At 32.4% G+C, this 27,849-nt stretch overlaps 1 protein-coding gene across 1 annotated transcript in view; it reads left to right on the top strand.

The window, feature by feature from the left end:
* Positions 1-916: 916 nt before the first annotated feature.
* The window catches only part of LOC6637873 (potassium voltage-gated channel subfamily KQT member 4), a 60,783-nt gene continuing 33,850 nt past the window's right edge, over positions 917-27,849 (top strand). The window contains exon 1 of the mRNA XM_047010313.1: positions 917-1,388. The gene's annotated coding sequence lies outside the window, so the exon portion shown is untranslated. The remainder of the gene's footprint in view (positions 1,389-27,849) is intronic.

Here is a 27,849-nt window from a genome sequence, read left to right as displayed (position 1 = left end):
ACGCTGAAACTAATTGGGAATCACAACTAAATAAGGCAATGAAAGTAATTGATTTCAATTCCATATTACATATACAGAACGAAAGAAAGAACGACCAAATATTATTAATTTAAATTTATAACTTAATAATATTTTAATCGTTCTTTCATTAAATTTATGAATTTACTAAAAAATATTCAGTCGAATTTCACGTATTCAGCGGAAGGTTGCAATCATTATGTACATGGTGGTTGCAATAGTGTGAGTATAGGCTTAGAACCATAGCCTACTTTTGGGCTGAGGCTAATATTATTTGTCTCAAGAAAACGGTTTAAAATTAACTGTTTTTTATATTTTCATGTAATTTAATCTATAAATTAACAAATATGAATTTGACCTAGTTATATTGCACGGACAGATCTAGGATCGTAAAATGGGGAACTCCCTAAAGTATGCAATAAGTAGTCCAAGAAATGTTTTTTTGTTTTAATAAATTAAGAATTTTTGGAAAGTTCCGTGAATAAAATGTAATCCTCAAAGCAAACATGTTTTAGGCTCATGAAATGTTATAAATTTCTTGAAAATAATGTATGAATGAATATTTCCCAGCCCATTGCATACTTAGAGGGGCAAAGTTTCCCTTTTTTAAAGCCCTAGATGTATTTTAGAAAACTAAACCTTAGTGTATATGAACTTCACCAATTGAAAGTGAAAATTTTGTCGAGTATTTTTTTTTGTATTTGTAGCAAATTTTTGCACAAGTAACAACGACACGACAATGACGACGACGACGACGCCGACGCCAACGACGCCGACGACTTTGCCGTGCTCATTCTCTCGGCAAAAAAACAAGCAACGTTCTGTTCTGTTCTGTTGCTGCTGCTGCTGCTATTACCGCTTCTACACTTGGTTCTATGTTGGCTCGACGGCAGTTGCGGATAAGAAGCCGGCGCTGTTTGTTGTATCTTATTCCGTTCCGTTTTCCTCCAACTTTATTATCGTTGTCGTCGTCATCATCAACGCTATCGCCATCGTCGTGGTTGGCGATATATTCGCATCGTCGTTTTGGAACGCAGCGGCGACGGCGTCGTCATCTCGCATGAAAATTATCAAGTTCAATACGGCGGCTAGACGCTTTGGGCCGCATTGTGAGCAAAAAGAAGCAACACAACTAAATATATAGAAATATAAAAAAAGCAAAAAAAGAATTGATCGTAAAAAAAAGTAGAGTAAAAGAGTAAAATACAAATAGAAATACCTAAACAAATGCAAATTGCGGCACGCGTTTTTCATCTGTGTGTATCTGTGTGCTAAAAAAAACAACAACCACAACCACAAATAATAATAATAATCATCATTAAACACAAAATCCAAGAGTAAATAATACAAATAAGCAACAACCCGAAAAGGTGCGTGTTAAACAAAAAAAAAATACTTATACACATATTTATATATATATATTAAATCAAGTTAAACAAAAATAATTTTATAGATATTAGAAGAAGATGCGATATGAAGAAGGATTACAATTTAGAAGGTTGCGAAAAAAAATTTGTGTTGTTTTTTCTTTTTGTTGAAAAATAATGCAAAATTTTGTGGTTGGATTTTGGTTCGATTTTTGGCAATTTCAGTTCAATTTTACGCTTTTGTCGGCGGAAACAACAACCAAGCGAATGTCCGATTTTATGAGGGGGGAATATACAGTTTTCTATACTTAGGCCAAATATATATCTCTAAATATATATCTATAAATGTGTGTGTCTATTATATATCTTTTCAATATATACAACAGATTTATAAGTTTTTATATTGAAAAAATTCAGTTGTTAACGGCTCGTTAAAGAAAATTGCACCATAACAAGCGAGAACAAATATTCCATGTTTAATTCGGAATTGTAAGTAGCTGAAAAAGCAAAAGGCAAATTATTCAAATTATTAAAAAAAAAAACAGAAAAACTAAATGAAATTTTTCGCTTAATTTGCTTAAAAAAGAAACAACGCGCAACAACAAAACAAACAAAAAAAAAAAATGAAAATGAGCAAAAAAAAACATGAAAAAATCATTAAGAAGAGAATAAGAAAAAACACTTCATAGGAATTCGCAACAAAGAAAACTGGGGAGAAAACAAAAAGTAAAAGAAATGTCTAGAATAAAATAAAATAAAAAAAACGTGCCGACTTCATCATTTGAAATTTATTCCTATGCCTAGAACGTGCTGGGGGATTCTCCCGCCCTCGTGGTCTCTCCCGCCCACATGAACCATCTTTGCGGTCTTTGTGACAAAACCAATTTCCTTTCCATGGAACTATTGCTCAGGATATGCCAATTACAATAACACAAAATGCCCAACAAATTTGTTTTTCTCAAGATAAAGACTTTCGATACCCTATTGAAAGTCTTGAAAGTGTAATTGTAAATGAAGCTCGAAGTTGTGTAATTAAATGTTAAATTTAATAGATTTTTTGGGCTAATGATTAGAATTGTAGAATAAAATGTTATTTTTTAACGACTTAAATTGAATTTATTCTATATTGATCTAGATTCTAGAACATATGAAACATTTTCGAGTTCTTAAGTTAAGGGATATGCTATTTTCAGGATCATACATCAACCAGTTTTATGGACTTAGAGATCTAATATCGACTCCAGAATTTAATGTAATTTGTGCACAATTTTTCTATAAATGAGATCTAATATTGACTTATATGTATGTATATAGAAAAATTGAACAGTAAGAAAAGTAATTTCTTATCCCTATGGTTTATTTATCGTACTTCTCCTAGGCTAAGTGTCTGAATATTGACTTAATGACAGGTGACTGCTGCATAAGTGACATTTTTAAGTCATTAATTTAACTCAAATTAATATTTTAGATAGAGGTTTAGATACTCTTAGAGTTGCGGGCCTTGCCCGAGGAAAGAACATAAAAATTCCTGATACTTTTTAAGGTATTCTATCTAAGTTTAGTTGCTTGCTAGACAAACTTTTTAGACAGAAACTTATATAAGCCACATTCAAGCTCGAAAACGGAAACTTTCTTGTGTTTCCTTCAGCTCCTCGTAAGTTTTTTAAAGCTAAATCTCAAAATCGATGACTCTTTTTACGGTCATAGGATCACGTCATAATACAGACATACAACTTAACACAGAAACACATATTTTCAATCTAAAATGGAAATCTTAAACGTCAATATTTGCAAGTTCTTAATAGTTCTTCAGTCCGTATATGCCCCTGTGCTACCCTTTTGGTTACAAATTTTTTAACAACATCTAAACCAACACAGGCGATAAGCATCATGGGGCTAGAGTCTGGCTCGGTTTTTAGGTTTTCTGATACGTGCCTGAAATTTGTCGAGTTTACTTTCTCTATCGTGATATCCCAATTGGATTTGGGGGACACGTGAGTGTGTGTTTGTGTGTGAGTGTGTGTATGCTTAAGTTTGTGTTCTGTGTTGAAGGTATATTTTGCATTTTGGTGAATCAATTACCGTCTACACACAACCGACCCGCCACCATCATCACCAACTACCCCACCTAGCCATCCATCCACCGTTTACATAGTTTTCAGTTTCCTGTGCCCTCAAGTCTTTGGAACGAATCAGCCAAAAGGTTGTTGTTGCCTTTCCCATTACATGGTCATGCACTTTAACTCAATTGAATTGAATCTGCTAATCCTTTCAAGATACCTACATATATATAGACATACATTACCATCAAGTTTGAATTTCTGCATATATTCAATATGTCAGAATTTGAATTGAAATAAATTCAATTTGACTTTTAGCATAACTGGTAAAGTGGCCTACAGAATTCGTTTAAATAATAAACAACTTTTATATTTATATTTATGTATATGCGGGCAGAAATATCATCAGGTTAAATCTGGTAACCAGTTTGCCAAAAACACATTTAGCCAGTTCACAATTCAGTAGGAGGCATTAAAAGTTTTCATAAATTTCTCCCAAAATGGTAAAGAAAATGAAAAACTTATGTTTCTTACTTTGTAACTAACTTACTAAGCGTTTAATACTCATTTGCTAATGAATTTTGACATTTAAGCTTAGAGTTATGGTGCCAAAAGTTCTTAAAAAAAATTGGTTAAAATCTTACTTAAAACAAAAATCAATAAAGTAAATTCGAAGAGAAAACCAGTTGAGGGGTTCATTAGATTTTTATGATTTAATTAACTTTTTTTTTTGTTTTGTTTTACTTTCATATTGAATTTAAGTTAACAAATTTGCTGGAGATATTTGAGCACATGACTGCCATAATTTATAACAATAATAAACTAATCAAATTAGAATTTATCTTTTATGCAGAAAGTTTTTTAATTACATAATTTTCAACTTTTTCAAAATGTGAAATTTAAAAAAACATTTTTTAAGAGATGAAATATAAAAAAAATCAAATAAGCAAAATTTCACCATAAAGTATTCCTGTTTTAGTTGTTTTTTTAGTTATTCTAGTAAATTTAATATTAAACTTGGTTTGTATATAAATATTTATTTGAAAAGTTGAAAATAAATCCTTTAACTATCTTTTTCAAAGTTTTCAGTATATAAAAGAAAATTTGTTCTACAAGGTGGCGCAAAAGAAGTCATCCGGGCCAAAAGAAGTTACCCGATGTTGTTTGAAAACTTTGATTCTGTTTTTAAATTATGTTTATTCAAACATTGAGAAATTTATTGGCCAAATAAACATAAGTTTTTTTTATTTAGAAAAAAATGAGAGCCAAACAACATTGGATGACTTCTTTTCGCCCGGACGACTTCTTTTGCGCCACCTTGTATAAAGTTTATAGCTGGGTCGAAAATTCAAGGAAAATTAAATAGAAAGTATGATTAATTTGTCTATATTTAAACAAAATAGTAATAGTCCTTTAACTTTATACAAAAAAACTAAATAAAATCAAAGTTCAGTCAATTTTCATACCAAATTTAAGTAAAATGTTTCATGTATTAGTTTAAACAGGTCCTAAATATAAAATTTTTTGAATAAAACTTTCTTCTAGCAATGCTTATTGATATACCCAATATTCAAATATTTTATCATTCAAAATCAATCTCAAAATTGATTTCAAAAAATGACATATAATATAGACACACTCTAGACCTTATGAGGTAGATTGTTTTTGAAATCTACCAAATGAAATGTCGGTGTCACAAAAATAACGTTGATTTCATTTTTGATCACCCTGTTTGATTCATTGTTGAAATATTTTGATTTTATTAGTTATGTAGGAAGAAAATTCGTTGCATTCTGCTTTTTATGATTCTCAAAGATACTTAGTTCGTTGATGATGTAATTACCAATGATTAAAGGACAAATAATATTAAAAATCGAGAGCAATCATAGGGAGATTATATGTATAAGAAACATCCTCAAATATATTTGTAGCCTATAACATTATGTGATTCTTCCTTCTTAAGCTTTTTAAAACCACTTTAATAGATCTTGTTTGCTTGAGTAAATGATATTATTGCCAAATCTATAATTTAAGTGAACTTACTATGTTCAAAAGAAATAAAATTGCAACTTCCTGTGGCTATCATTTCCTGAATTTTTTTGGCTTTAAAACAATAAGCAATGCACATTAAAGACTTTGAAATTATGGCTAAATGTACACAAGAACCTTTAAATAATGAGAAAATTGTAAATCTATGAAAGTCATTTGTAGAAATTTTTATAGTTTTAACACAAGATAAGTTGAAACTTAATTCAGAATCATGTATGTAAGTCTTAAAAATTTTGTCGCTTTGTGTCTTATGTATGCATATATCCGCGACATAAAGACTTTCTATATGTATATGCCTACATCAAAGAAACATTTTGATGTGATCATAGGAAGAACATCGATGGCAAACCACAAACCAAAATTGGATAAAAATAATCTTAAAGACTGGTCGTAAAGAGTGTCATCAGCATAATTTCTCAGAAAAAGATAATATAAACAAAATCGTAGACAAAATCCAAAAGGGTTAATAGCCATAATTGTATACTCTTAGAAATTAATTACATATGTTTCTTAAAACCTCCGAGTGTAGAAATTTTCAAACTATTCAACAAAAGATTTTTAGACTTAACTTTCTAGGCTTAATATTTTTTTAAAGTTTTAGTTTTATTGTATGTGTAAATAACTTATGCACAGAGAGAAAAGTGAAAATCTGTCAAAGAGAATGCGGAAACTTTACTCAACATTTCTTTCATTCATTCATTCGTTCGTTCGTTCTTTCCTTCTGTTATAATAATTACTCGTCGACCTTTGACAGAGCGCCAACAAATGATGATAATGATGATGATGATGATGATGATGATGATGAGCGGCCGGCAAATGTTTTAATGAATAATTTTCCTAGAAATTTGTTTGCACAAAAGTAATTCTCCATTGTTTGTAAAACAAACTAGGAAAAAAATAGGGAAAAAAGGAAAGAAAATTTCAAATTACATTTCTCCCTTTCTCATTTTTGTTTTTTTGGTTTTTAATGCTTGTGGTGGGCAATTCACATTTGTCAGAAAGGCCTGTCAATTTCTATTTTGAGTTATGCACATAAATTTGACATTAATAAACCACGAAATCTATTAAACAAACACAAGCGAAAAGGAAAAAAAAAAAGTTTTCAAAACGAAGAAAATACAAAATAAAACGAGGCACAAATTGAGTGTGAAATTTCATGCACCATTTAACAGGAATCAAGAAGTAGAATGGGAAAAGAGAGAGATAGGCCAAGCCAAAATGATTTTTAAACCTAGAAAATGTCTTAAGGCAACATCTACTTAAGCATTGGGCATTTAACAACGCTGTCAATTACCCAGAAATATACTTATTATACACACATATATATATAAATAAGTATGTATAAGTATATTACATATGTATACTTATATTTATTGCGAAAAAGAGAGCTCACGCCCACGAAGCAGACAGACCTTTTGGCCAGGAAGGGAAAAGAAAGAAGAAATAGAGCCAGGCCAAGGCAGATTTAGAGGCAAAAAGTAAAAGTAAAATAGACTTGTCGCCTTTTTACTTCGCTACGTGTGTTTGAGTGTGTGGTTAGAATATCCCCACACATCCACACACACACACACACACACACTCTCTTTCACACACACACATGTGGTGTATATGCTTTTGGCATTATGCTGATATTTTTCGTGTGAAAAGCGCTTAAGCAAACGCCAAGCCAAGTTTTTCCCCTGGCAGCTGAAAGAGTTTTTCCTTCTATTTTCCTTCATTTTTTTTTTAATTGTTGTTGCAGGATCATAAGCATATGCTGTGTGTATGTGAGTAGGTGTGAGTGTGTGTGTGTGTGTTAGAATACTCATGTTTAATGTCTGAAAATGAAAATTGCCGCAAAAAGAAATAGGCCAACAGCAAGAAAAGGGACTAACATTTTCTTCCCTTCTTAAAGATGCTGGAAATTAAAGCAACATCTGACAATGTATCAAACTTCAGCTCATAAGCTCACAAATATGTAATTTCTAAAGTATTAAAAAAGTTTTAATGAATTTAGCGACGAATTAAAACACATCATGAAAAATACCCATAAAGTCGGTTCTCGTTTTCACTTTCGCATAAATTTTAACCAAAGCTGAGATCTGTTTTAGAATTTTGTAAAAGTTGCAAGCTTTGAACAGTTGCAACAAATGGCTTAATTCAGCGTTGCCAGACCGACACGAAAACAGTCTGGCAGCAATGTCTTTGTTTAAGCTGTTTCAATTTTAATTTGAATAGCCTTTTGCAGAAGATTTTAAGTAGAAGAAAATAATAATTTTGATTCGTTTTAGGAGAAATTCATATTACCGTAAAATAGCGTTGCCACATTAGGTTTTTAGCCTTGCCAGAGTACTATCTACATTATTGTATACTTTTGAGAGAAAATTATTATTCTTAAAGCGTGTTTATTATTATTTATAAGTCATATTTAGCGTTTGCAGTGAATAGTAAACTTTTAGAGTTGCCACATTATGTTTTTAGCCTTGCCAGAGTACCATCTAAATTATTGTTTAAGCTTCTTATACTTTTGAGAGAAGATAAATATTCTTTGACTGTCCGTTAAACTTCCTCATTATTATTTATTAGTCATATTTAGTGTTTAGCAGTGAATAGTAGATCTTCAGGGTTGCCACACTATGTTTGCAGCGTTGCCAGAGTTGTTTTTACCTGGCTTAAAAAGCTTTGTATACTTTAAAAACCATTTCAACATTTTTTTTGAATGCTAATTAAACCAATAGTCTTTACTCAACAACATTTTATTAACATTTGAAATTGAATTTTATAGTTAATTATTATTATAATCGAATTTCAGCATTGCCATATTAAGGTCTTAATATTATCATATGCTATTTTGAAGACTTTTGCCACTTATAACAAAAGTTTAAGGAAAGTTGGAAAGTTTTCCTTTATCAATAATTCTGACATTTTAATTATATTTTTTAAATTAAATTTCCGCGTTTGAGCGTTGCAAAATGATTTTCCCCTCCACTGAAATGTGTTTTTTTCTGATATTGTGTATTGGCGGATCGATAAATTTCATAGACTAAGTGGAATCAATGATGATATTCGAGGATTGAGCAATAAATTGAGTAAATAATGCATTCTCTAAATGAAAATATTCGTTTACACCGCGTTGCCTTAATATTTACATATATGTATATACATACACATATCTACCATATATACTTATGGTTATATGTGTATTTTTGTTTGTATGTATTTTCTGCACACCTACACACACACATATGGCGCAATGTGTAAATAAGCGCGTTAGACTTTAAAAATCCAAGCCAAAAAGAAGGGGCCAACAATTCCTTTTTTGTGCCCTCTCCCTTGGATGCCTCATTCTCTTCTTCTTCGACATGTCATTGTCGTCATCTTGGTCTTATTGCCACAACTTTTGCCAGCATTTTGTAAATGAATGGCACACACACAGATACACACACGCACAACCAACACCCTCCTCATCCAACACTTTATGTTTGTTTACTCTTTTTTTTTCCCCATTTTATTTTCTATTTCATTTTTTTTCGGTTGTGTTTTGCATGTGTGTTTATTTGAGGTTCATATGTGTGCGTGTGTGTGTGTGTACCGAGTGTTGATTTTGTTATTGTTGAACTTACCTCAAACATACACGTTGGGGCATTTTTTTTTTATGACAAAGGCCAAACTCCCCCATTTCAATGTTTAAATGAACATACGCGGCGTATACGTAATAAATCTATGACCTCACTTTGTCTTTTAACATTATAATGTTTCATATACAAGTTAATAGTTTTGTTTCGTTCGGTACAGTTGTTAAGTTAGTTCAAGTTTCAAGTTTAGTTTCTGCAACTTTAGCAGAAAGAAATTTTCCTCATAAGATTGAAACCCTTTTTTCCCCTCTTCTACCCTTGGCCACAAATTGAAAGTTGAAGGAAAATTCCTTTGCCTTGCCGTTTTTACTTTTGCGGCCTTGCCTCAGTTTGCTTTTGCCTGTTGCCCGTTAAAGTTTCAGTTTCAGTTTTTCAATAACATTTTTCCCCACCCACAGTTCTCACTCGCTCTCACTCTCTCTTTGGTCCTCAAATTGCAAATTATGTTGAGCATTTTCTTTTCACTTTTCTTTTTTAATTTATAACAACGTGCAGCATTTTTTGTCGGTTGTTTTTTGCGGCTTCTCGTGCTCATGCCACATTAGCGAACAAAATTTACTCAAATTTGTTGTACACCTTTTATACTCTCAGTCTGATAAGATTTTTGGTATACAAATTTATGTTATGATTTAATCAGATTGACGCCACTCAAAGCATTTTGCGTTGATAAGCCATCGGCATAAACTTTTACCCCTTCCACATGTACATGAAATTTGTTGTTGGTGTATGTGTGTGTGCGAATTTGCAATTAATTTCTCGCAATTTGTATAATTGATTAGGGCTATGGCGGAAATCACTATTCATTTACCTAACCAGAGAACTTCGTTTCGAAACCTCATTGGAATTTCCTTTTTCCTTTCGGTTTCATTTAGCTTTCCCTTTTCTTGATTTTTGTACATGTACATTTGCCTTTGGCAATATGATTATTATATTATAATTGCCATGTCGTGGCTTATGTTGTTATTATATAGTTATATTGAAGTTGATGACGAGGATGATAATTTGTGCTTTTTACCTTGGCACTGCTAGCACACATATTTTGTCATACCCTATAAACATGCAATGTAAAACGTAAAAGGTATATACATTTAAGGATGGACACAAAATGCTTAAATTAAACTAAAAACTATTTATAAGGAAGTAAGAAGTCCAATTGTCCAACTAATTAAACGAATTTTATTTAGTAGAATCGCTTAAACTTGAAGTTTTATGGAATGGTAAACATAAAGTTGCTTTCGCACTCTTAAAATGTGACCTCAATACATAAAAACTCTTTGTTTTATAATAATTTGTTGCACTTCATTGAATTCTGTTGACATTTGCATTAAATATACAACAAAAGGCAACAAAAGACGAGGATAATTGTTCAAAGTCAATTGAGAGGCAAAAAACGTTTGGCCATAAAGGGCATTCTGGAAAGTCACCACAATAAATAGATTTAAGGACCTCTTTGACTCAGAAGAAAAGGATATGGTTTTCGAAAACCAAAAGATATTTAAGCGTTACATATTTTGGATTGCATCAGGGAAAAGAATTATTCGTTATCCACAATCGTAATCATTTCCATTATCCCCGACGGAACTACTTTTTAGTATTCCTTCATCAAGGGGAAAAGCTCCACCTACGTAGGGGTTCGAAACTCGAGAACAACAGAATTGTAGATCTAGTAGGTCTCCACTGAGCCACCGACTAGTACTGGATTGCATCAGGGAAGGACCACTTTAAACACGATATTTGATACAGAGATATTCTTCTTCTAAATTAATCTCCAATTTCCAAATAAATTTCTCACCTCGTCGTGATGTCTATGAAGTAAAATTATTACTTGTCAAGTTGACCTAAAATTCATCTTTGTCCTTTTCAAATCTAATGCTGACTATCACACCACAAATATTTAGATTTCCACTTAAAATACAATACAATTCTATATCCTGAGGTGTGAAATTACTTAAGCCTGTTTTAAATGAACATATGAAACAATTTCGTTACACAGTTTTATTATATTAATAACTCTTTTCAAGGTAATTTCAAAAAGGAAATATAATTAATCTTCTCGAACACATAGAATAAAGATAACGAATTCGATAACAAAATTATACTATAATAAGGCGTAAACGGTAATGAATAGCTGCTAATCATAAAACTTTTCTTGTATTAAAATATTCCATTCGCTATAAAGATCTGGATCCTATTTCATGCTTTTGATCCCACATCCTATTTCATGCTTTTGATCCCACATCCTATTTCATGCTTTTGATCCCACATTTCTAATATAGACAGTTTTATTCAAATTGCAACCATTTTAAGGGTCTATCTATAAGATAATTAGCATTGACTTCTAATAATCAATTCAATCCAAATAAGGATCTTTCGAAAAACTTGTCTGACACTATACCAACTTTTGTTTAGCTATAGGTCAATTCGGTAGTCGACTCACTATCTGAGTTCATTAATAAGAATTTGTTGCTATTGTGTTTGGTCTGTTTTGGTTTTTGGCATGAATGGAATCAGCGAGAGGCGGACACAGAGGCCGAGGGTGTGAGAGAAAAAAGTGAGGTATTACCTGCGATAAGGCACGTCTGGAATTGGGTCGTTTTGTTGCACAAAAATTGCCACACAGTCTCACCGAGTCTATGTGGAGAAGTTTGCCTATTACAACTACGTTGACGAATTTTTGACGAGAGTTTGTTGTGTATTTTTATTAGCCCATAGCATGAAATGTGTGTGTCTGAGTGTGGGTGTGTGTGTGTGTGTGCTTGTATCCCATTTTCCCCATTCAGCTACTCCCTTTTTTTGTGTTCAGTCGTTTGATTTTATTAGCAGTGAGAGTGAGATAGGGGAGAGCCTTGAAGGTAAATATGCGAATTACTTACGACACAAATAACATAAATGACGGGCGACAAGCCTTATCCACAGCAAAAAAAAAACAAAAAAATAAAACATCACTGTTTTAATTTAATGATTTGAGGAAGGAAACTTTTACCCATATTACCTTATTCGTGTCAAGGATAAACCCTAATGGAATTGAAAAAAGTTGAAAGTTTTCAACATTTTCCGATCGTTTAAACCGACAGCCACCAGTTGTTGTTAACTAGAAAATTTCCACGTTAAAAATAAACCAATATGAAACTAAACAATTTATGAAAACTAACTAAACTAAAAAATTATCCACAAATTTGCCATAAAAAGTTGCTGGCATTTTTTTGGGATGTTGCATGCAGCAAAAGTCTGCCATGCAACATTTTAATACCTCTACACCTATAACTATATATATGTATATATATATATATCATGTTAAAATCTTTTACCTGACCTCATGCCGACAAGAGTGAAGGAGGAATGAGGAAGAGAACGACCGCGTCCATTCGACCTGTCCGAGCTGTTGCCCTGGCTCATATTTAATTTTTTTTGGCATCAAAAAAAAAAACAACAAAAAAATACTACGAAATTTGCATAAAACTTTCATAGCTTTTGGCTCACCTCACACACAGAGATGCAATATAAAAGTTTCATTGTGCTTTCAATTTTTACAAAATTTTTAACTATGCAAGAAAAATACACGAGAACATAGCAAAACGGAACAGAAACAGAAACAGTTTTGAATTGGTAGAAATGTTTCCCATTTCCCGTGAGAGAAATTTCGAGAATTTGCTTAAGCAGGAGAGTAGTGGCCTAAGCAACTCCTAACAGTAGGCAATGGTTTTTGGTTTGTAAATATTTAAAACACTAAATTTAAAATCAATTTTCTAACTTTTGCATACATAAAACAAAACTATTTATAATGCTTATAAGTTCAAAATTGTAGCTTGAACATTTTTTCTCCTTTCTTTCGGTATGTCAAAATATACAGAAAAAACCTATAAACTTGCTTTTAAAAGTAGGCTATGAAAATTTATTAAATACTAATATCGTAATTTTCAGTTCCTAACAAATAGTTGAAAGTTAAGATAAAAATAAGATAAATTCAATATAGAAACAAGAAAACCATGAGTAAATTCTTCATTTAATTCTTTAATATAACCCATTAAAAGTTTATTTTTTTTAATATAGAGTGAAAGTACAGTTTCCTGAAAGTAGGCAATGCAAATTAGATACGAATTTGACATTCTAAATTACGCATTTATAGATCAAAAATAAGAATTCTCATTTAAAACTTATGTTATACTTTTGTTTATTTAATCAAAAAGTTGTATAAACTCCAACGTGTTGACACTCTTTGAAGATGCCTGGAAAATTTGCCGGCTAGCCTCAATTGACCTTAATGGAGTCTAACTAGGGTTATGGGTTTGGCTTTTTATGTTTATATATAGAAATATGTGTAAAATATGAAAGAAATATCATTATTCTATCAACGAGATGGGGTTGAGTGGGGTGGAAAATGGAGCTTCAACTGGAGTCCCTGGAGAAGCCACAAACACACACACACACTCATAATAATTCCACACCAGTTTTCTCTTACCCGCAGCTTTTTCCTTAACAACCACTTACAACTCTCCTCACCTGTTCGTCTAGTAGTTTCCTTTTTTTACGCTCTCTTCTTTTTGTTTTTACGCTTTCTTGCTTTCGCTTTTGTCTGAGCCACACACACACACACATACAGTCCTCCCTCTCACCTGTAATAGCCCGTGTCCTTTGGTTCTCCCCTCTTGCTCTAACTTTTTGCATTTCGTTAGCTTCAAACGAGCATTTTGGCCCCGCTAGCTAAAAAGCTGTTCATAAATTGCATGTTGGCTTTTGTGTTGGCATGTCGCTCCACTCCAACAGTTTGTGTGTAGGTGTGTGTGTGTGCTGGTGTGAGTGTGTGTGTGTGTTTGAGTACTACAGGTACTCCATTTTGTTTTTTAATAGACCCTGCTCGCATTTAAACTGTTATGCTTGGCCTGGTCTACAACTGATGGCACAAAGGAACCTTTTCTTTTTATCGCTCAAGCCAAATCAGTGTCAGAGTTTCTATATATACACATACATATATTCAGATATATAGTACTATGCCGATCGATAGATGTAGGCGGAATTTACTTTCATTAACTCTTTTGCTCTGCCTCGTGCACCATCAATTTTATACCTAATTCCCAGTAGTGGAAACCAACCGAGCAGCCAACCCAAACCCATCAGTTTTGGGGCGTGGGCAGTGCCATCAATTAGCAAAAGTTAGAATTAAAGCCAACAGTTAGCATTAATTAGTGGTCATCATACTTATTCATATTAAAATTTTCCACCTGAGTGTGTAACAAATGTAATTAAACATTTTTTTCACTGTTTATTTATTTACCTAATTTTGATAGTAATTCACATTATTATTTAGTTTTTATCGAATTTTCTGACCACCCAATCCCATACCAATTCTAAGTGGCGTGGGCGCTGACCAAGTGTTAAGTGATTTATATTAATGACCAGAAATCGGTTTTTTTTCGGCATAGCGGCACGAAACTCTATAGATGAAGAATGGAACTGCTCCACACATTTATCCATTATGAAAATGATGACCAAAGCAAACGAGATAAACCTATAATAATGGCTAGATTTCCAACATATTTATAAGGTCATTAAGAAGCAAGAATGAGAGCAGAGCAAAAGTAAAGCAATGAAATGACTACCATAAATTACAAATTGTTTCCAGAAGCTTTAAGGATAGTTAAACGAAAAGAACTCAATGCTTAGATTATGACCATGTTATGACTTGAAGTAGAAAGATTCAATTAACCATTAATATAACTGAAAATCTATTAAATTTCATCTTCTTCAGCTTCATATTTCCATATTTATATTAGATTAATAATCGAAAAATGTTCAAAGAATTTATTTGAGTGATTTCTAAAAAAAAAAGATGAACAATATTTTTACAACAAGTGATATAAAAAGAACATATTTCGACAGATTAAATATAAATAAATTATAAAATAATGCACTAAAATTATTTTCATTAAACAATTATTAAAGTATTTCCTTCTTTGGGCTCTTCAGTACTTACTTTTTATATTTTTCCAAGTTGAGATTAGCATAAAAAGGGCTGAAGTGGGGGAATTAAATTTCTGTAAGCTGATTTAACCCACTTTTTATTGCTGAACTAAAAGAAAAATGTTCGCAACAATAAATGGATACATTAAGTGGCTATAAATTTGAGAAAATCCACAAGTTTTTGCATTAGTAAAAAATAAAAATTACAACACTAAATAAAAAAGTTTTTTTTCATAGTAAATGTGTAAAATGTTTCTTTTTGACTTTCATTGACATTTGTTTTTGTACATATTTCAAGATACAACTTTTTCAAAAAAAGTTTGTATACCCTTGCAACTTTTTTGGTAACTTTTTCCTTACCTATAGACATCAAAGTGGAGAAACGTTTTATCTGAAAAGGTGAAAGAACGGCCCACAATATGTAATTAGCATAGGAAATAACGAAGATATTGATCAAAGTCACTGTTTTCAAGTGATTGTTCCTATAGAAGCTATATGATCTAGATACTCGATCTTTATCAAATTTGGCACTGTCGTTTATAGGTGTAAAAAACTCACCAATATTATTTTCAATTTCACGACAATAGCTCAGAAAATAAAGAAGTTATTGAGAAAAGTCACTGTTCGTGACTTCGTCGTTTGTTTGGGGGCTATATGATATAGTGGTCCGATTCGGCTGAATCCGAGATATACAAGCCTATCCCTGCAGTATATACAAGCCTATAGAAGGGTATAAAAAGAAATTTGACAAAATATTTTGTGCTTAATCTACAAAGCTAATTTCAAACATCCTTTTTTTAATAGCTAAATAAATAAATCGGAAGAATTGCTTTTTGGTGATATATTTTAAACTGTTTTTGTTGTTTTTACAAAATTTGAATTATATAAAGAGATTCAGAAAGCAGAAATTTCTTATAATCATTTTCCATTTTAAACACTTTTGCATAATATGAAGACCATTTTCTATTTTAAAGAAATAAGTTTTTAAGTAATAATTAATTTTAGTTTAACAGTAAATGATATTTGACATTTAGTGTGTTATTCTTTAGTAATTATATTTGACCACTGACTTTAATTTAAAAACGCAAAAATATATACTATACACATAATTTGACCGCACAAATAGAGCAACAATCAAAAAAAAAAAAGAAGGGAAAAAAACAAATTCTATAATTGGTTAATTAGCATGACCACAAAACAAATATTCAACAACCCAAAACGGTCGGCGGGGGTTGAAAAAAAAAATGGGAAGAGAACAAAACGAAAAAAAAAAAATTGCATACGCAAATAAATGAAGAAATTGTTGTATATCATTTTAATGAGAAGTCTGCAAATATGAATTAAACATTAATTAAAAAGCCGCAGTAAAATGAACTCAGCCACAGCGACTAGTTAGTGAAAATTACACAAACAACAACAAACAACAACAACAATAACAACAGTGAGAAGAATGAAAAACAATAATAAAATGCATGAAATTTTGTGTTTATACGTTTTTCGGCAAAAACAAACGAAAATTTTCATTTGCCTTTGCATACATGACGTATACGCAATGCGGTCGCAGTTATTGGTTGAAACTATTTTACACTGCCAACTGAAAAGGGGATGGAAGGGGGTCGAAGAGGAGGTTGAAGAGGTTTTTAAGGGTTGCAGGGCGGAAGGGAAACGTCGGCAACATTTGTTAGTTATTAGTGCGGTTGTTTGCGACTCTTGTGTCAAGTGGTTTGTTTGTGAGCCACCTTCTTGGCTTTTGGCTAACAATTGTTACAGCCATGTTCGTTTGGCAAAGGCGAAAATAGCTCAAAGGGCAAAAAGGAAATCTAACATAGCACTTTGCCAACCAAATTAATTTGCATATTTTTTTTGCCTGCAATATTTCTTACCTTGCCTTTCTCCTCCTCTCAACACTCTTGGCATTTATTTTTAGCCCAGTTCATGGCATTAAAATTCATTGTCGGAAATGCGTTAAGATACACGGAAATCTACACTAGATTCCCCATTTTCTTTTGGCTATTACAGTGTAAGTGAGAGAAGTTTCCAACTACTTGGAATAAAATTCACTTTACAGATATGTATGTAAAAGATTTTTCGGGGCTCTGCACTGCGATTGAAGCAACAGACGCAACAACCGCAGCAGCAGCAGCAGCAGCAGCAGCTTATGCAAATGCAAAAGGACTAGAGATTATGCTAATGTCTTCCCTTCACTGCCCTCTTCTGACCTTCTGCTACCCTCTCTTTTCCCTGTAACTTGCAGGTTTTGAATCGTTGTTGAATATTGTCATGGCCATATTTGGTTTCTAATCGTTTTGCATATGGAATTTAATTTGCATAAGTCATTTAGTCTTTTTCGATGTGATATGGGAACAAGACTGATTTAATTATACACATATATATCTAGCAGCTTATAAAGTCTTTATCTTTATACCCAAGCTTTGTCTACTGTATGCCAATCAAAGTCTAGACCATAATAAGACCATAATATTGCTTCGAATTACCGTCAAGATTAACTAGCCATGTCACTCGGCAGGGAAAATATTCGTTTAAGTATGGAGAGTGACATGAAAAGCACACAAATGGTCTTTAGTGTTTTATCTAAGCCCACTTTTTACTTCCAACAGATCATTTTGTTCAAGTTTTGTTAATTTATTAACCCTTAAATATTTCAAATTTCAAAATTTGCAATTATTTATCTCAAACTTGTTCTCTTTAAATATAAATCGAAATGACTTGTTAAAGCAAAATCGCTTAAATGACCCTTCGAGAAATTCGAAATTAATTTTTAAAGCAAAATGATTAATCATTAATCGTTAAATCATTAATCACTACAAAAAAAGAAGCAAAGTTTTTCAGAGTCCAATCACTTTCTAAAGTTAAGACAATAAGGCAAATCGGGTTAACTAATACTCCTAATCTTGAAACCGTAATGTCTTTGTATTAAACAAGTGAAAAATTATGATTTTTTAGTGGTAAAATTTATATATTTTGTTTTATTTTGTGAACACTAAAATTATCAAATATTGAAGCCAATTGATAAATAAATCTATGACCAAAGTAGTAAGTTGTTTGGTGTCAAGAGATAAAATATTATTATTTTATTTAATTTTGATATTTAAAATAAAGACTAACAATATTGTATGTCTATAACAATGGTATAACTAACTAATTCTGGGGGAGCATTATTGTCGTATATGTAAATACATTACAATGAATAAATTTTGAGCATTACAAGTCGCAAAATGATAAACAATAAGTATATGGGCAAATCTCCACTTTTGAGCGTGACATATGTACTTTTTGTTTTAAAGGGTATACAAAAAACAATAAAATAATGCAAAATTAATTGGATATGCAAAAATCTATATACATACATCAGACTGACACGCTCTGAGGAGCCGTAACTTTTATAATTTAAAATTCTAAAAATCATTTAACCTTGTAATAAAATATTTGTTCAATGTTTTCCTTCATTTAGCCATTAGAAATCCAAGCTAATAATTAACTAACTTCTTATATATACATAATTATATATAAATATTTTAGTTAAAGTTATAGTTTAATTTATCGTAATACAGATTTTATATAAACAAATTTTTATTTTATAAATTTGTAAAACTTTTTTGACTGTTTTTATACTCTTGTAAAAGGAGTATTTTAATTTTGCTCAGAAATGTGCAACGCATAGAAGAAAGCATCTCAGACCATATAAGGTATATGCAGGGCCGCAGAGAGAAAATCAGGGCCCGGGGGTAACCATGTTCGGGCCCCCTACTATTTTCGACTGTGATGTACCCCTTCTGAAAACTGCGGGCCCGGGGGATGTACCCCTTCTGAAAACTGCGGGCCCGGGGGAAACCCACCCGTTCCCCAACTGTTAACTTATATTTCGAATTGAGCCGGATCGAACTACTATGTCGTGTGGCTCCCATAGAAACGACAAAGTAATAGTAACTTTTTTTCAATAACTTTGTTATTTTCATAACTATTGTCACAATATTTGTTAGATTAATTGACCTAATAATGGTTGTACCAAATTTCATTAGGATCGAATTAATATATCATATAGTACCCATGGGAATTATCGGTCAACCAAAAATTTTGGTCATAAAAACTCTTTTTTTGCGGTTATCAAACTAGGTAATTACTTCTATAATTATCTCTAAATCTGAGAATGTTAATAAATATCGTTTAACTATGTACATACATGTACATACATGGCGAAAATTTGAATATTTAGATAAAAAGACTTTCCGCCTTGACACCTGCAAGTAAGCCAAGAGCAACAAAGACAACTTGCAAGGGTATGCAAACTTCGGAGTGGCAGAAGTTAACCCCGGCACTCTGTTTTAAAACAATGAAATTAGAATGAGGTACTTAATTGTATATTAAGTTTTTTGATTTTAAATATTTTTTAAAATAATGATTTGCAAAGCATTAAATAAAAATGGCAAACTAATATATTTGTATGCATGAAAAACAATCATCTAATGACTTACGATAAAACCGAGATATTTATTTAATGGTTTCTATAACCATTTCTTTTTTTTACTTTTCATGATTTTTGTTATAAAGATTCCATCAGTTGAAAGAGTTTTAAAGAGTTTTTCGATTTTGTGTCGTTTGCCATTTTGGCTTGCAATTGATATCGATTGATGATTTTGCGCTGCTATTTTCTTTTTGTTGACATTCAATTTTAAGGACTTTTTGTTAATTTATCATTATTTGACTTTCAATTCAATGGAATTTCTCATTTCTCGCACTACTTAATTCTGTGCAAAAATACTTCTGGGCGCAACCGCAATCAATGATTCTCAACTCATTAAAATTATATTAATTATAAATCAAGTGAAATGCTGAAAGCGAACAAAAGGAGCTTAGGTCGCTCTTCTATTTTCCATTTTCCGTTTCCAATTTTTTTTTTTTTGTTTGTTTGCATCCAATAGTTAGTTTTCTCTTGACGTAAAGGCAAAACTTGAGTTGATTGCAAATTCTATGATCAAGTGAAGCCTGAAAATGCATTATGTGTTTAGTTTGCTTCGAGAGAGAGGGAGAGAGAGCGATGGAAATCAGCTTAACTTGTTTTTCTCAAGTATTTAACTGGAGGACAAGTAAACTTAAAATTTAAGCAGCTTAATGTATAAAGGTTTCGGTAAGTTTTGGTTGGGTTTTCGGCAGAAATTTTTTTTTTTTGGGAAAGGTTTTGTGGTAAGCCCTATGATTATCAAGTAGTCTGCAAAAGAAACCTTTTTGCTGAAAAGTTTTTGTCAACTGTTGAATAAATGAATCAAATGAATCAAATCACTCTGCACGGCTGAATAACCAAAGTAAACTCAAACCAAAAACAAAAACCAAATCGTATGCTGAATAACTGTAACTGAAACCGTGTATTCAAATTTTACACATGTGTGATTTGGTTTTCCGAGAGACTGTGACTGTGAGACTGAGTGAGAGAAAGAGAATTTATCCCGGCTTTGTTAGTGCACTCAAGTGTGCTATCAGTTAATTTTGAAATCTGTCAAAAGGCATTCAACAAATTAAACTCAATTGGCACTGGTTCCCCTCCCGCATCCGACCCCCATCGGTCCTAGCCGTGGCCAGAGATGCAGAGGCAAATAAACATGGCATATGGCACACTGTGGATTACATTTCACATTTCATTTGACTCATGGAGCGACAGGCCCAAGCCCCATGACCATGCCCATTCTCATTCCCAGTCCCAGACCCACACTGAGACGAAGCAATGGAGAGAGTCATCATAAAATTGGTCATCATAAAAGCCAGACTGGCAGACTGGCAGGTCCGTTTGTTTGTTGGCGGAGGAGGTGGAGGGGCAAGAAAAGCAGCGGGAGCAAAAACTACTACTGCAGTGCCTGTTAAATTTTCAAGTGCATACTTTTAGGCTCAAGTCCTATGTACGGAATCTTTCTCTCTCTCTCTCTTTTTGGGCTCGGGCCCTTCATCTTGGATGAAATTGGACATGAAAATGAAAGGCATAAAGAGAAAAGAAAGCATGTAAACCGAGCAAAAAAAAAAACGTGGCATTAATGCCAGCAAGTGGCGTAAGTAAGTAGCAGCTGCCACAATTTGTGGCAAAACACGAAACAAGCCAAGCACAAGCGAAAAAAGCAACAACAACAACAACAACCAACACGAAAACATGACCAAAGTCTGACTTAATGTAAAATATATTAAAACCGAATGGCAAATGTTCTCAATTTTAGTTTACAACCATTTTGAAAAGAAAGTTGTTGACAATGGCAACGACTTTTCGAAAGTTAAGATAATTAAAATTGATTTCTAGATTGGGATTTTGTAAACTTCTGCTAACTTATCGCATAAAGTTACTTTACAGATGAAATATTTCGATAAAGTAGTAAGTATGGTTCGTTAGCTCTAAAAATAGTGTTATAAGGACCAATTTTAACTGTATCTGGCCAAAACAATGTTGAAAACTTCAAGAGCAAGCTAAATCTAGTTCTTAACCTCTAAAAGTAATGTAGTGTAGTTCTATAATTTTCTTACAAGTCTAGCTTTTTACCTCTAGAAATTATGTAATTTAAAATTTTTCTGAATGTACAGTGGCGGACACGAATTTAAGGCAAAAAAATATATCAAATTTTTATCCGATTTTAATGACAAATATGTTATTCGACGGAAAATTCAAATCACTTTCTGTCGTAGTTCCAGGAAAAAAGTACTTTAGTACAAACTTGTCTCGCAAAATGGCCTCGCCCAAAGGACCCAAAAATGACTGAAAGTTGAGCATAAATTAAAAATTTTGGGTATGCAGTTTATCTTATTTATGCTAGATTTACAACTTCTTCAAAGAGTTCATACTTCTATCTGTAATATTTAAGATTTTGGAAAAAACGTCTTAGATATATCCCCCCAAAAAACGGACTTTTCTTTGTTCAAATGGATCTGTGAAAAAAACTGATTAAACTTTGAAGACCATTTTTACAGTTCATCATCTAAATACAATAACCAACAAATTGCAAAAAAATTATTCCATTAAGTTATTTAAAAGCCGAAAAAATCAGAACTAATGTTAAAAAATTCTTACTCTTAAAAACTCTACTCTTTAGAAATAATATTGTAATATGTATTTCAAAGTTATGTTATGAAGTTAATGAATTATAGAAGTGAATGTTATTGAAAATTCGCTAACTCTGAGTCGCAGCCAGATTTGCGTATAAATTATAATTATATTTAATAAATTCTTTTTTATGACGGTGTATATTACTTAAATATGACAGAGATGTGACAATAATTGCTTAACATTTACCAACACTGGATTTTAAATAAAGATTTTTTGTCTACATTTGTCAATCGTTACACCAAATAATTCCTTTTTTCCATATTTTCGAATCATATTACCGAATAATTACTTTACATTAACCAACACTGTGTTTTAAATAAAGAATTTTTCACATTTAGATAGTTTGAAACACTGCAAATTAGAAGGATTTACAAACTATAATTAAGGCCTTTTCTTTCCTTGACTTTGACCTCACAGATGCACAAGAATCTTAAATTAAATTATATTGTAGTTTCAACCATTTGTCTTTGAGGATATTAAAAAGACTTTTAAAAAGATTTATTTGCAAACACGACTTTTGTGAACGAAAATTATTTTTTTTTTTGTTAAATTGAATCAAACTTTTGCCATAAGTTTATATAACCTCTGTTGACTTTAGAGTGTTTGGGGGGCGAAAAAGTGTGCCGTGGCCAGCGGCAACTGCCCTTCGCCCCTCCCCCCCCTCGCTTTGCTTCACGAAGTAGTGCAGCAGCAGACTCTCTGTGTGTCCAAGTGTCAAAGCATTACTACTATACACAGTCGTCTCAGCCGCTGTAGCAATTGTAGCATACTTTCAGGCGGCCAGCCGCTTTTGTATTAGTATCTGTGTATTTGTGTCTGTGTGTTTGTGTGTCTGTGTGGCCTAGTCCGAACTGGGGGAATTGTTTCGTTTTCGTTTCGAAATGAAAGAAAATGCTGTTTAATGTGCTTTTTATTATTTACATCCGCGGCCCGAAGGAGCAAACTCAAACCACACAACAACAACAAAAAAAGGGAAGGGAACCAGGAACAGAACACAAGACGATGTAGAAGAAGAAGAAGGAGAAGCTCATCAACTTTTTTTTTCTTTGCTGCTGATTCGTTTCTGTTTCTCTCCTGCTCTTCCTATTTTCTCTTGGCACAGTTCCGGTTGTCGAGGCTCTTTCATTTAGATGTAAATTTTTTAAGGCCACAAGCAACAAAAAATGAGAAAAGCATAAAAAAAAGAATAACAATGACGAAAGAATTGTTTTATTGTATTTAGTGGAATTATTCACGCCCCAAACTAAAACAGAGAAGGAGAGAGAGAGAGACAGAAAGATAGACAACAAAATGAGATTGAACACGAGTCGAAGTAATCATCATCATTATTTTTGCATATGTCTTTTGATTGATTCATTTTAAATTCGCGCCTTTGATGTCTCTACTAACGCGTTACGGGGTCAGTGGGAAAATTAACTCAAAGCGATTGCCTTTGCTGTCGAGGTCTGCAAATTTTCCGCAATTCCAATTTTCATTTGATTGTTGTTGCTGCTGCCGTTGTTGTTTCTGTTGTTGTTGTTATTGTTGTTCTTCGATTGGCGGCAATCAATTGTAATGACAAAGTGTGCAAATATTTTTGCACCCGCCCATTGCAATAATGATCATGAGGCAATATGGTAAATGCCATTGTAAAAATAAATCAATAATATCGATTCACTTTTAGCCCCCGTATATGTAGAGAATATATCTATATATATATATATTTCGAAATATATAATAACTATTGCAATGTTGGTTCTCAAGAATTTGCAAAAAGCAAAACGACACAACACAAAAAACTGTCAATGTCAATGGGTCAGCAGCAATGCGATTTTCGTTTGAAGTGGTCGAAAGCATGGCAAAAAAATAAGGGAAAAACGTTCGTTTCAAAGGGGTTCATCAAACTGCAGAGGAAAACTCAAAAGTATTTCACCCTTTTCTTTAATTTTGGCAAACTAAAAACAGCTGTTGATAAAGGCAAAAGAAATAAGAAGATAATCATATTTTATAGCATAATTTTAAGCGCAAAATGTTGATAGTCCTTGCTGGAATCAGAATTTAAGCACTTTAGGAAGCTTGAATAGAGATATGAAAACTTGTATTTCTACATAAATCAAATAAAAAAGCTTATTTATATAAGGACATTTTTAAACAGCTCTAACAATTTATTTTAAAAGACAACTTTTATTTTTCTTAATGTTTTTTTTTGGTTAATGAAATTAAATCTCAGTGTTTATAATTGTTAATTTAATTTTCAATATATATTTGGCCAAAAGGCTGATTTGTTCTAGGCAGGGACAGTTCTAGAAGGCAAAATGAAATAAATATTCCCCCAAAAGTATGCAATAATAAACTTTTGAGTGTCTTGGAGCTAAAAATTTGGTATTTTTGCAATTATTGTTTAAATTTAATTCATTTATATGCATTAGATTCCAAAAAATTCATAATGTTTCCGAAAAAGCGAATTTATTGGCAGTCTATTGCATACTTTAAGGGGCAAATTAAACAGCACCAGATACCCATTTAATACTATTTCCTTTTGTGAAATACAGAACGGCATTATGGGTTCAATAAAGAACTTTTATTAATTTTAAGTTCAAATACTTTGATTAATTGGCAAAATATATTTAAATTTGAAATTCCCAAAACTTAAATACAATATACAAATATCAATATACAATATTATTGAAAACTTAAATACAATATCCTTTAGCCTTAATCAATTCAAGTCTTTAAAATTCTACAAAGTAGTTAAATCTAGTTGGCAACTTTGAGTTGTTGAATGCCTTAGAGGCAAGAAAATCACATCTGCACAATGAAAAATGAATTGAATGTTCTAATAGATTTTCATCGATTATCCCGAGCTGGTAAAAACAAACAAAATCTTTGTTGCTTTAAGGCATTTGGAAATGACTTTTGGCCTACGATAATCACAAATGTGTCTCCACTTGTCTCTATGGCTATGGCGATTTCATTTTGATCTGAAAATAGCCGCTCGTTTCGAATTTCATTGAGTGCCCTTTTGCAAATTGTTTGCGACAAATTAATTGGAGGAGGCAGCGGTCAGTTGGCCAGCCAGTCAGCCAGTCAGTCAGCCAGTAAGTAGTTAAAAGCAACCTGTTGTCCCACCAGCTGCCCCTCTTAGACATACAAACAAAGGCAATATATCTTAATTGTCAATCAATTTAAGCGTATTTAACATTTATGTGATATGTCCAGTCAAGGTGAGGAGAGGAATGAAGAATGCAAGGGTAATACATATATATATAGAAGCAGCAACATGTTGCGCATTGGTTACAGCAAACGAACCTCAAGAGTGCCGACAATTAGGTTCTTATATGACTTCCGAGGTCTTGAGTGCCTCAGTCAGTCACTTTGTCAGTTAGACAGACAGACAGTTAGTCAGTCAGTCAGTCAGCCGATCGGTGGATGGGTCTAACCTATTTAAACAGGTGCACTTGAGGGTGAGAAGGGTCTTGCACTATGTCTCTATCTGTTCTCTCTCGCTGTTTCTCGTTGGTCCCTCAGCCAACGTTGCGTATGAGCAACTTTGAATAATTAACTCACTTCAATGGCATTTCGCGTTTATATTTCATATTTTCCATATTTTCCATGCTGCCTCTGCCACTTGCCACTTGGTGTGGAACGTAATAAAGTAAAAGTGCTCCTTTGCAAGAACATAGCACAGTTTGATGTGCATAAATTAAACTGCAACCACAGTCGGGCCATACTGCCTGACTCCCATCCCATCCCATCCCATCCCATTCACCCATCCACGCACCACCAAACCCATCATGTTTGCTGCCTGCTTAATGGATGTTTGGGCTGATGGTTGGGCTGAGGTGTAGGAGGACCGAGTACTAGCTGGTGGCAGGGCACTAGCTGCTGGCAATCGTGTCATGACTTCATGGCGCTTATAAATTGCATTTTACGCCATTGTCACGTTGGCGGCCAAAAAAAAAAAATTTATTCGAATGTGTATATGGTCGAAGGGAAATTTAAGTAAAAGTTACTTTTTCACACCCCTTTTTCGCACACCCCATTTCCATCACCCTATGGCATTTTCAGTTTGTTCATTTTCCGATTTAATCAATTTATGTTTATACTTCTGACCTTTGGCTGAGTTGCTGAAGCTCTGCGCTATTTTTAAAGCATTCAATCGTAGAATCAATTAGCTTAAAAATATTTCTTTTTGCTGAACTCTAAGAAAAAGTTTTTATTGACTAAAGAAGAAAGATAAGGATTGCAATCAAATATTGGTAAAATCAAAGAAAACACAAGCCCCATGTCTTGGGCAGATGTGTCGAATCAAAAGTTTTCAGTACTGTGAGGAACTAAAATAGTGAACTAAATTTCTTCATTTTTGGATCGATTAAAGTGAACATTTTCGGTAACATATAAGAAAATTTATGATATTTTCTATATTTTAATATGTTAAAAATAAACTAACTATTTAATTTTAATATGGAATGGTGTTGATATAGAAACTTAAGCAATCGTGAACTTTCGATAGTTCACGATTGCTTAAGTTTAAAATCGAATATTTTAGATATATCTACTAAATTTAAATTTTGATTGTTTATTTTCTTATTACAAATCGAGTGTCAAAAGTATTTTTTAAGAAATCGACAAAAATAAATCGAATGCCTTTGTAATTTGAGCTAAAAATGCATTATTATTGTGTAGATTCAGGAAATCATATTTTTTTTTTGGATATTTCTTAAAAGAAAATTTTATTATTTTCTGAATATTAACTAAAGGTATCGAGTCTTTTTGAAATATCTAAAAACTTATTAAAAACTTTCAACATATTCACATGGGGTATAATATCAGTTGAGTCTCGATAATTCCAAATGGCAAGGCAACACAATTTTTACGAATTACAGAGGTTTTCGATTTACCGGGTTTTCCATGGGACGAAGTTTTTTTAAGGGTAGTTTCTTATAAAATATTGAGGTTTTCGATTTAGCGGGGTGTAATTGAAGATAAAAGCAAACTCGATAAACTAAAAGTAACGATTGTTTTCGATTATTTGACTATTTAGTCGATAAATTGAGTATGTATTTTCAATAAAACCGCCACAAATACTTTTAAATTATTTGTATTATGTATAACATATTTCTGATATATTAACACAGTCCAAAAATTAGTTAATAAAAAAACAAACAAAGTGCAAATTATTAATACTTTCAGTGGAAAGCATTGGCATTTATCTGTTTTATTCTGATATAATAATTAAAGGTGCATATATATAGAGGTAAAATTGATCAAAGTCATTCAACAATATTGTAACTGCTTGATATGTTAAATGTAGATATAGATATATTTGAAATCAAATTGATACTTATGAGGTATTCCAACTGGAATTAAAGAATCCAAAACTCAAAACAAACATATTTAAGAGCAAATAAAACCCCATGAAAGGGGCAATGTCGAATAATATTGTTGTCAGCATATTATGATGATGATGATGATGATGATGATGATTATGGATTGCATATTTCAAAGATTTCTTTTGATTATTTCGCTGAAACATTTCATCTGTCTTGAGTGTCTGTAAGCCAAGCTAATTCATTCAGCAAACAAAGCCAAAGAGATCCTTTGCCTTTCCCTTCTTTGGATTACTCTTTGTTTTTACTCTATGCCAGCCAGCCAGTCAGGCAGCCATCCAGCCAGCTGTTCAAACAAATTACAATACAAACTCGCAA

Source organism: Drosophila willistoni (assembly GCF_018902025.1).
Source record: "Drosophila willistoni isolate 14030-0811.24 chromosome 2L unlocalized genomic scaffold, UCI_dwil_1.1 Seg72.1, whole genome shotgun sequence".
NCBI lineage: Eukaryota > Metazoa > Arthropoda > Insecta > Diptera > Drosophilidae > Drosophila > Drosophila willistoni.
This window is presented reverse-complemented; position numbering and strand designations above follow the sequence as displayed.